The sequence below is a fragment of the Teleopsis dalmanni genome, chromosome 2 (assembly GCF_002237135.1).
Source record: "Teleopsis dalmanni isolate 2A chromosome 2, ASM223713v2, whole genome shotgun sequence".
NCBI lineage: Eukaryota > Metazoa > Arthropoda > Insecta > Diptera > Diopsidae > Teleopsis > Teleopsis dalmanni.
In genome coordinates, this window is record NC_051847.1 from 58,379,389 (window position 1) to 58,390,434 (window position 11,046).

Below are 11,046 nucleotides of genomic sequence, written 5' to 3' on the forward strand. Positions count from 1 at the left end.
TCAAAAGAACAATTTAATTGTGAACATACTTAGAACTACATCCAATGTTCAATAGTTCTCCATTTCTCTTTAACTTTTTAAGTATGTAACGTAATATCTATCGTTCAAGTGAAAAGGAGTGGTCAAATTGGCTTGTGTAATAAAAATTGAATAAAAAAGATACACTCTAACAGCATCATTGCATAAGACTAACAATATCTTTAAATCAGCTCATAGTGATGTTAAACTTTTAATGCATGATTCTATTTAAAAATACGTTGTATTTGATATAATTTTTCACCTAGAAAAGCTTAGTAAATTGAAATGAACACTTTACTGACCAGTCACGAATTAACAAATGTTCTCAAGTCCATTCCTTGTTAACCTGTCACGGATTAATTCGTGTTTGCACATGCAATATCAGTTTACAGAATCTTTTATGTGCCATTACACATAGGTTATTGTTATGAAGTTATTTATACTGTAGGTCAAAATTACATCTTAATACATTATGTATATATTAAGTTAATTTTTTTATTTCCACATATAATAACAATGTAATAACGATGACATAAGATAGTCTTCTCTTTAATGTGATTGGTTAACTCATAGTTAAGTTATAAATTTTGCATTATATATTGTAGATTTTAAAATATGTATATACATATTTAAATATTATTTTTAATAATTATGTCTTCTATTGATATTATTAATAATTGTTTTTTTTTTATAATTATCAAAACACACTCAAATTTTTATTCCTTCAGAAAATAAATGTGTATCCGCATCGTCATAACACCAGAATTATTTAAAAATATTCATTTAATTAATATGGTCTCCGTATGACAACCTATTGAGATGCACCACTATGTACTTAATAATTAATTACATTCTTCATTAACAGCAATTAAAATTTAATATACATATATAATGATTCCATATATAAAATGGTGTATGTAATTATTTACTTATACGTCCACTCTAATATTCATTTATTGGCAATAAATGCCGTCAAATAAATGAAAACTAGAATGCATAATAAGTTTATAGGTGTAGAAATATTTAGTAGATACAATTATATAAAAAAAATTTTTTTTTAAATAAAAATAATAATTTTTTTATAAAAATTATGAAAAAGGTTTGCCTTAGCTGTTTTATAACTTCAATATCATTCTTATAGTGTTGTTTTAATTATTATAATTATGTGGGTAATATTATAAACCATGATTCAAGAAGTCTGTTGTGCTAAATCTAGTTGTCTAAACGAAAATTTACATTCATTCATGAGTACTTTGGGTGGTTTTTTTATTCCTTACGATATGTGAGATAACGAGTCTCTTCCCAAGATAGACAAGTCTGCTGCTGCTGCTTAATTTTAAGAGGGTACAGAAAGTACATTAAGACGTTTCAACATCCATTCACAAAGAAATCAAAGTAAAATATTTATTTGTCTTAAATATACTATTTTATTACAAATCTTCATCCACCTGTAGTGCTTTGTCATTTAAACAGAGATATTGAATTATAACCAAATGTTTCTTTGATATAAGCAAAACGTATATATTCATAACAATTATGTTAAAAATTTTAACCGATCAAAAAAATCGTTGGGTCTGATGTTTAATATTAATTTATTTTTTTCTAATAAAATGTAAATGTTCGAAAAATCCTCTAAAAATGTAATAATGTAATAAAAATCTGCTAATAATTATAAAGTCTTCTTGATTAAAATTTATATGTAAACTAACCGTTTTTATAGTATTGTATCGAATTATATTGTGAAAAAATTCTTAACTAAATACGTTCACTAACTCAGTATCGATTCTTTACTTAATACGCCATTTTAAAAATATAGATTCATTTCGATCAAAGTTTAAATTTCAATTTTTATGTATCTATAGCTTCAAATTTGGGTCTTTCTTAACATTATAACACAAATTTGACTACACCGATTTATCAACATCTAGTTGAAAGGTTTCGTTTTTTTAATATGTAAAAGCGCCTATAGACATCTGAAATTATAATAAAGATCCTCTTAATGTTAACTTCCAACTGAAACTTCTTTGATTTAATATTGATAAGTTTATTAAATGTTTCAAACGAAAGTTCTGCCAAATAAATATTCTTGAGAAGAACACCGTGATCACTTGAATAAATGTATGTCGTGTTTTTATTGTTATTCAACTTACTTGTAACATATCTGCTGACAAAAGACTACTTCCTAGCATCGTAAAAGTTGTTATAATCCAATCTATATACGAGTTATCTTATTTATCACAAACTCAAATTTTTTCAGATTTTATTCTATTTAATTAACAAGCCTTGGTCAGCTTTATTCTGATGCAATGGCACTAACCTTTTATTATTAATCAACTTCCTCATAACATAGTAAAAAGATTTCTAAACCTATTTCCAATTTGAGTTCAAAGTATAGAGTTTTACTTCGAAGTATAGATTCTCTATTTATTTAATAGTTACAATATACAAACTTCTAATCATATTGAATTAAGACGCCTTCTCTTGTAGTTAGATAGTTTCCTGAATTTGTACAGAGTTTATATTATATTTCTCTTCTTCTCTTTACCATACATATATTTTGAATAAATTCATCAAACTTCAACATTTTTTCAATTTCGATCAATCAATCGAACTTCAATACACTTCACAACAACAACAACAACCTTGTATTTGTAGCTGTAAATATTTATTTGATTAGAATCTATTATAAGCTTTCTGTAATATTGTGATATAATATAAATTATAGATATGTAAAGTAAGATTAGTACTATTGTGATCTATGGTGTCATATGCAACTGAGCTATAATTCAGCCTTGGCCTTTCTCATTGTAGTAAACTATTACATAAATTAGATAGCAATGAACACGCATATGCTAGAAATTTATGACAACTCATGACATAGTTCTATTTAGAGCTTCGATTTTTTCATTTTCATTTAAAATTTTATTACATCAATCATAATAAAATAAAAATACAAAATTATAAGTTTATATTGTATGCAAAATTTTTGTTCGAAGTTAGTATAGAATATATGTACCTATAGAATGAAACATATTTAGAAACTGGCAAGGAACATTTTATTATGGCCAAATATATTAGTAAGAACTTTTTGTTAGAATTTATTAAATTCAGTTAGTAAATATGGTAATAAATGAACAAATTTGAATTAAAATGTTTCTTAGACTTATTAAACTTAATTTAAACAAGAAAATTTAGTCAGGTTACCTGTCATATACTATGATCCACTTTGCACCACGTTTAGTAATGTCTTTTTCAATATAACATTTTCCTTATAACTTAATGAAACTGATATTGCCCACTTTTCTCTATTTTATAATATACATATCTTATAATTATATGGAAGTAGTGTTGGCTACTTTATCGACATTATTGTAGTGTGTCATTTTTAATGTATCATTTTTTTCTAAATTTCTCATTGTGGTGTTCTGGCATTCTATTTGTTGTATTTGTAGTCTATTGGTTTTTGTCAATTATTAAATATTTATTATCACAATTTCCATCAGGGTCTAAGTAAGCCAGAGTTCTGCAAGATGGGTTGCCACGTATACATTAACCTAAGCGTTCATTACGCTGTTCATCATCATTTTCATGGTACAATTTTTACGAGTGTGTTTTCGTAATACGTCTTTTATTGAATGCTTTTGTTTTTGCTATAACAAACTATAAATAATAATGAATAAGTTTGTAGGGTTCTGTTGTAAATAATAGTAGAAAATTAATATCAAATAATGTTTAGAGAAAAAAAATATGTGATAGAAGAAAAATTTTGTTTGACAAAATGATTATAAAATAATAAGCAACTTTACCTATATCTCGATAAATGTTCTAAAAGATGGTTAAGATTAGAGTGTAGCTGCCTAAAATATGCATGTCCTTATAAGAAAATATGTATATAAAATATTTCAAACATTATTTCTCCATACTTGATTCCTGAACAGATTACGTCAGATTAATTTTAATTACATAGTTATGAAGTGCATTTCTAATCCGACAACCTTAATATCGAATTAATAATTCTTAGTAACTCCGCTTGATGGCTATTTCAGCGGAAGCTAATTTTTTTTGAATTATTTCGTTTTTGGTTTTTAAAAGTCGTGGTTAGTAAATTTGTACATATGTATATATTTATTTTTTTTAGTTGATTTTAAAAACCAACCCCAGAAAGGAAAAATAAGACAATATATTTCATTCCTAAACCAATAAATTTTTTTCAAATTAAATTTTGTGTTTTATTTTATGGAAGACTTAAAACTGAAATGACGTCATTTTGTGAACTCATAATACTTATACAAGTTTTTAAAGGCAAAAGGTGAGCTCAATTCGTAATTTGTTACTAAATATGGTACAATATAGAAATGAAATAAAATGAAATTAATATAAATGGTAACTGCTTACCTCAATATGTTTTATTCGATTTTCGAATTTATGCAACACAATAATAAATAAGTATTACCCTTTAAAAGTGAACAATAAAAAAGAGGCTTCAACTTTTTGCAAGCATTTCAGTTTTTCGGTAATTGGATCTTTTTCCAATATTTTTACAGGTTTCATTGCGCTACTTAAGCTCAGCTATTTTGCGAAGTAGACAACTTTTTGGCATGAATTTTTAAGAACTTTTAAAATCGAGTTTATTTTCTGTTCTAACTTTCCCCGTAAACTTTATCAACTTTTTGAGTTTTTTGCCTTTATTTGTCTGTTATTTTTTGCATATTGTGCTAAAGTTTATTTTTCGGTAATGAGCATTTCTACTTAAAATTTAATGAACCTACCTACCTTCGCTTGTACAAGCCAAATCATCTCGTATATAACATCGAAGCTAAAACTTTGAATGGAAATCCTCTGGGACGAAAGCCAAAGAAAGCTGCAACTAAATTTCGCAAAATTTCTATTGTATCTTTTACAACAAACGAAACGACAAACAAGTAAAAATCGTTTTTATGTTTCGGTTGCTAAAGCAAACTACAAACTTGTTTACCTAAAATCTCATTGTACAATAGCTTTTTAGCAAGAAAATGTTGCCTAATTCATAATGAAGCTCTTGAGTATACTTCATAGTCTTTGTTTCAGATTATTACCTCGCTTTTTGCCACTTTAATGAAACGGTGAGAAGCAAAAAATTGAAGCAAACCAAGTTTAGTCAATTATTATAGTAACGTCATAACAGAGTATTTGTCTTTAACCAAAATATTTTAATTGGTTAATAACTTTCTACATATAATTGTTCAATAAACCGAAATTTAAATTAGATACGAGTATATTTAAAAAAATTTTAGCGCTTCAACTTACGTCAACAATTTTGCAGATACAAACGAATTTTAACAACTATAGAGTAATAGTTTTACCCTGTAATTCAGGCCTAAAATAGAAAACTTTGTGTTGTCGTTGTTGTTGTTGTTGTGATTTGAGTTAGTGCTATTGCGCAGCTTTACTCTATTGTGGCTGAGGGGCTTATTCCTTTCCCACACTAAACTTCAACTGTACTAGAATCATTATCATTTATTTATTTTCTAACTGATAACGGACCGTAGATCAGCATATCTTCCTGTGCGTCCTGAGGTCGACTTAAGGTTTGTTAAAGCGGGGTTGAGCAACGTATCAACTTTTGTGAACAATTTTAGGGCTCTGTCCTTGATATACTTTTTCACTGAGTCAATTCTTAGATCTCTATGCATATATATACGGACCTATTCTGTACACTTTTTAAAATTGTCAATCATTGACACTTGTCAAAATTGACTGCTGTAAAGGTTCTGGTATTCTGTGACATAAATAAAAAGCTATTTTCCTTGTTAGCTGTCAATACCTCAAATGCTGTTGACAACTATAAAAATATGCTCTTTTTAAGTATTTTTTATTATTTGCATGCATGACAAATATTCTTAACTAAAATACGCTCCTTACAAGCATTTTTTTTATTGTGATTTGAATGCATGAAAAATGCTTTCGACAATTTAAAATATATGCTCTTTAGAAGCATTTTTTACGAACAGTTACAAACAATTACGAACAGTTTTCTATACAAAACACTTTAGACCATAGTGTGGTGAGAAGCACTAGGTACTTGAGCTTTGAAATTTGTCAAGATGTGTCCAGAATACCAAAAAGCTTTCTGCTTTATAAAAATCAAAAATTTTATTAAAGAATTTGACAAATTTGTCAAGTGCACAGAATAGGTCCGATAATCTATGTAAAATTGTAGTGATTTACTACTATTCAAAAACGGTGAATACAAAAAAATTTTAAAAATCAATTGTTATTATTAAAGTTATTAACGTGAAATCCTCCAACAGCCGGTACTGCGGACAGAAGAGTCCTATTGTATCAATTTCACTATTGATTGCACAAAACCCTTGAAAGCATTGTGAACTACATCTTGAGATGAGCTCTTCATCTGTTTGGGTGACAGAAATATGGAATGAATTAAGTTTCTTCTATGCGTTGTTAAAGCTGGACAGTCACAAAGAATATGCATAGTTTTTTTCTCATCTTCGAGTTATAATCTGCATTCCGAATTAGCATACAATCGTAGTTTATGAAGGTGATATTTCAAATCATAATGTCCCGTAATGTTATTAACCTTAAATTACCCTTTAAGAATTTAAAAATGTTCTAGTAAGAGTACGGTTTGAGAAACCAATACTTTACCATATAAATTTTGTCTGTTTATCGCAATAGAAAGCGCTGTATGAATACGATTTATCTTAACATGATAGTTGTTGTGTTTGTCAACCGTTCGATAAGTTTTCATTATTATTACCATTACCATTATTATTAGTATCCACTTCATAAAATTTGAGAATTGATCCTATTCCAGCTTTTGTGAATGATTCACAGCCAGGCAGACTCCAAGCATGTGTTTTAAGATCTCATTCTCTTCCCTACAAATCCTGCAAGTAAATAAAAGTTTTCATGTTTTCCAAACAAACTGCACATTGTTCTGGTGTCTCTTGGCGATATCTTATGCATTCTAGACGAAGTGCACTTTACGCTGGTGTTTCATTATCAGTTGAAACAGTTATTGATCTCTATCAATTACAACTAATTCAATATGTCTTTCATTAGCTATGTTGAGATCTAGTAGCCTTATATCTCTATTATATTATTATTATTTATTCTGTTCATAGTGAAAACATTTTTAACCACAAAAATGTATTTTCGATTTAGTAAATATTTTTATTCTGCAATATTTGTAGTAGTAATTTACAATTTCGATGTTTACGAACTTTCGAATATTCTTTTACTCATAGTTTCAATTAGTACGACAAAAAAATTTATGGAATATCTTCAAATCTTATAAAGTGTGTATAGTAGATGACTATAATCGTTTAATGTTTTTTTTTTCTAGCATTTAAAATCACATTTCAAAATTCAACATTTTTTTACAATAAAATATTTAACAGATATAATCACTCATATAGCGTTTAGCCTGAATAATTATTGAATTTTTTCTCAATAATTTTCTGTCAATAGTTGCCTCTTAATCATATTATTACTTTAATTCATACTAAGAACATTTGTGATGGAATTGAAATGCTTACTTGTAGCCTTTTATGTAAAAATATTATATTTTATTCACTATAGTCTTACACAAACCTTTTTAAATTATATATCACCTATTAAAAATGTCTTTAAGCAATATATATTTGTGTTTTTTTTTGAGCTCACATGTCTTGCAGTCATAAGAGGTTTCAACATCTGTGAACGTTCCCATATTAATTCTATTGTATCTGCTCATACCAATACAATAGAAAAAAGAAGGCAGAAGAGTGTTATTAGCATTTCTTTAATTAATACTTTTTAATCATAGCATAATTATGTTAAACAGTATAATCACAATTAATATTTGTATGATAATATCACCTATATATTTAGCGTTATGTTATATGCTAATTTTTTATACATCATTTAAATAAAAAACTTTAAACTTAATAAAGAGAAAAATAAAGTAGACTTTTTCGGAAAATCTTAATAATAAGCAGATTTGTCACAAATTTGTAGTCATATTGAAATTGTAGTCATATTTTAGCAATATTTTATAAAAGTAATATATTTTCTTAAATAAAAACAATAAAATTTTATATTTTGTGCTTTCAAATGTAAACGCAAATAAAACACATTTAATGAATGGTATTTCCATTTAATTTTAATTCAGTATAAGTTGTGTACCTTACCATTAGGTACAGGACTACAACACAATTTAAATTTTCTCCATATCGTACAATGATGGATTCTTTTGGGGTTATTTTAATTGACCTACTTTCAGACAATAATTTAGCATCAATTATTTACTAATCATCGAGAGTTTGAGGATTGTCCACATTTAGATGATCTTTTGTGTATCCCTACAAAAGATCTCCAATTGACATCATTGGAAATAATCTTGATGTTCAATTTCACAACACTTAAATGTACTCTATATGAGAAATATCTGTATGAGTCTGTATGAGAAATTTCTCACAGAACAAAGCTAAAACCGAACGTGTTTTGTGACTTCGATACCGTCCTATTGAAACTCAAAAAATATATTTTAGTTATGCAGCTCTGACGATTAAAACTGACACAGCTTTCTTATTTGCAAAAACCTTTGAATCTATTTCTGCTTCAGACCAAATGCCACATTAAACAGCGACTATTTGTGGTTGCGATAGTCTTTCGACAATTACCCATATGACTGGAGTTATAAGAACTGATTATTAAAAAAAAATATATAACGGATTCATTTGGTAAAATATCATCTAATAAAAAATCAACCACATTCCTCACTAACGAAATTTCTCGCTGCGAGAAATCGTCAAAATTTTTTAAAAAAGTTTTCTCAATTTGAACACGGTAAACGGTATGATACATACTGTAAGATGGTCAACATTAAAAAAATATGTGGTGTCTCGATGTCTGAAGAAAGTGTCTCCAGAGAGTGCCTCCAAAGAAAGACCACAAAATGTAAAATCCTTTTATAATAATGAGTCTTATAATCGGCGTGAAAACTTGCTGGAAAAAGAAACCATTTAACAGTTTAGGGAGGTTTTTCTTTAATAGCTTATCAGACTGTTCATTGGTTAAAACAAAAGATCTATTTATCTAAATTCGAAAGGATTTAGTCTGTATTCTTCAATCTTAATGTTTCTTGCGAGGAATATAATAGCAAAACAGCGAAAAATTGCTGATAGCGGCACATGGAAACTGCCTGATGTGACTTGCGACTGCAACCCACTAACCAACGGATCTATTTTAGGTAAATCTTATAATTGAGCAAACTCGAGTAAACAGTATTCCCAGAATTATATAGCGGGCATGTGAACTGTACATAACCGGTGTATATCTTAACTATTAGACCAATAGGGAACATTGGTTCTGCAAATGATTTCTAAATCAACTTAAAAAAATTTTTCTAGTGTCACCACCGTTTGCAGGCGCTTTCTAAATAGATTTAAAATAAAAAGTTTTCATAATATTAAAAGCTATTCCAGAATACTTACCCTATCGTTTTGTTAAAAAGCAAACTTTGTAAAGTAATTGTAGATGTTTTTGCATTATGAGATAACACTGTATCTGATCTATAAAAAATGTAAGATATATTGAAATAAATAGAGTAAAATAACTAAATGCTATAAACATTTTTTTAAAAAAATTATTACCAAAAAAAAATACTCAGTTCATCCATCCTACATTTAAGGTCAGTTTTTTATATTTGCATGACCAATAGATATAAAAAACTCTTGTCTATAAAAAATTACCATTACCATTTTTATTTGAATATTTTTAAAAATCTTGTCTTATTTGGTTTCGTCCCCCCTACCTAAAATTATAAAATTACCAAACTCATTCACTTTATACACATTATGTATGTAAGTTTAAACGATATTACTTGAACGACAACACATCAGCAATACATTCAGCGTTTGGTGTGGATCGGCACTGTCATTGGAGTGTATACTCCACTGCTTCTACACATATTTGTCATCATGACTCACTGAATTAGCGTTGCGTTGTTAAGTCTACTCTTCCATGCCAATTCCAAACATGCTAACCTCTAGTGTCTGTTGTTGTAATTATTGGTGCTATTGTACAATAGTTGATTTGCCTCCACTTGCCTCGGCTCTAAAGTGTCTTGATCGTTTCGCTCTATTTCGTTTGATATTTTCTCGCTTTTTGTGTGTTTCCCAACACCTCACGATCTTCCGATCATATGGTTTTTTAATTTTGCTTTTGTTTTGATTTTCTATTTTGGAACTTGGGTCATTATTTCATGAACATGCAAACAAAAAAATACAAAATTACTGTTTCTTTAAAGTGCCACTTAAAAGTTTGTGTACAAGTACGCACATTAGAGATATGAGCATGAGCAATACTTTGGTTGTTAATAATATTTCCTAACAAATAATTATGAATTGTACTTTAGTCTATCAATTGTTTTATTTATAAAATACTTACTTAGATGTTTTTCTTATTAAATATTAATTTTAAAATAACGTCAACTAATAGAAACATACATACATTATCTCTGTTTTTATACTTAAAAGAATTTTTTACTTGCATCATCAATTTGGAAAATTTGAGTCATTTTTTTCGTTTTTGATAAGAAATGAGACAGCTCGGTTAAGTCAATTAACTCGAGGTAAACAACATAAAAGCTTACTTTTATAAATTCATTCAAATGTATGTGTTTTGAATTGAGATAAGTTATTTTGTAGAATTTACGAAATGATATTTCTATTGCATTTCCAGAAAATAATTGAGGTTAAAAAGTTATTAAATCTCTGAGCAATTAAATTATTATTATGTTACATTTATTTGATATTGATTTAAATATTTTTATATGTATTTTCGAACTGTAATTAATACATTTAAAATCATGAGTCATTGCAAAATATACGTGGAAAAAGAAATATCTATAAAAACAGTATGTGAATGAATAAAAAAGCTTTCCGTAACCATTCAATTTTCTCACGCTTTTGTCAACAGTGTGATTTATATATATTTATATATATATATTTATATATATATATTTATATATATATATTTATATAT

The 11,046-nt window shown here is 27.5% G+C and overlaps 1 protein-coding gene across 3 annotated transcripts in view; it reads left to right on the top strand.

Annotated features, from left to right (window-relative positions):
* The window catches only part of LOC119677836 (kinesin-like protein KIF13B), a 170,396-nt gene that overhangs the window by 22,371 nt on the left and 136,979 nt on the right, over positions 1-11,046 (top strand). The window lies entirely within an intron of this gene.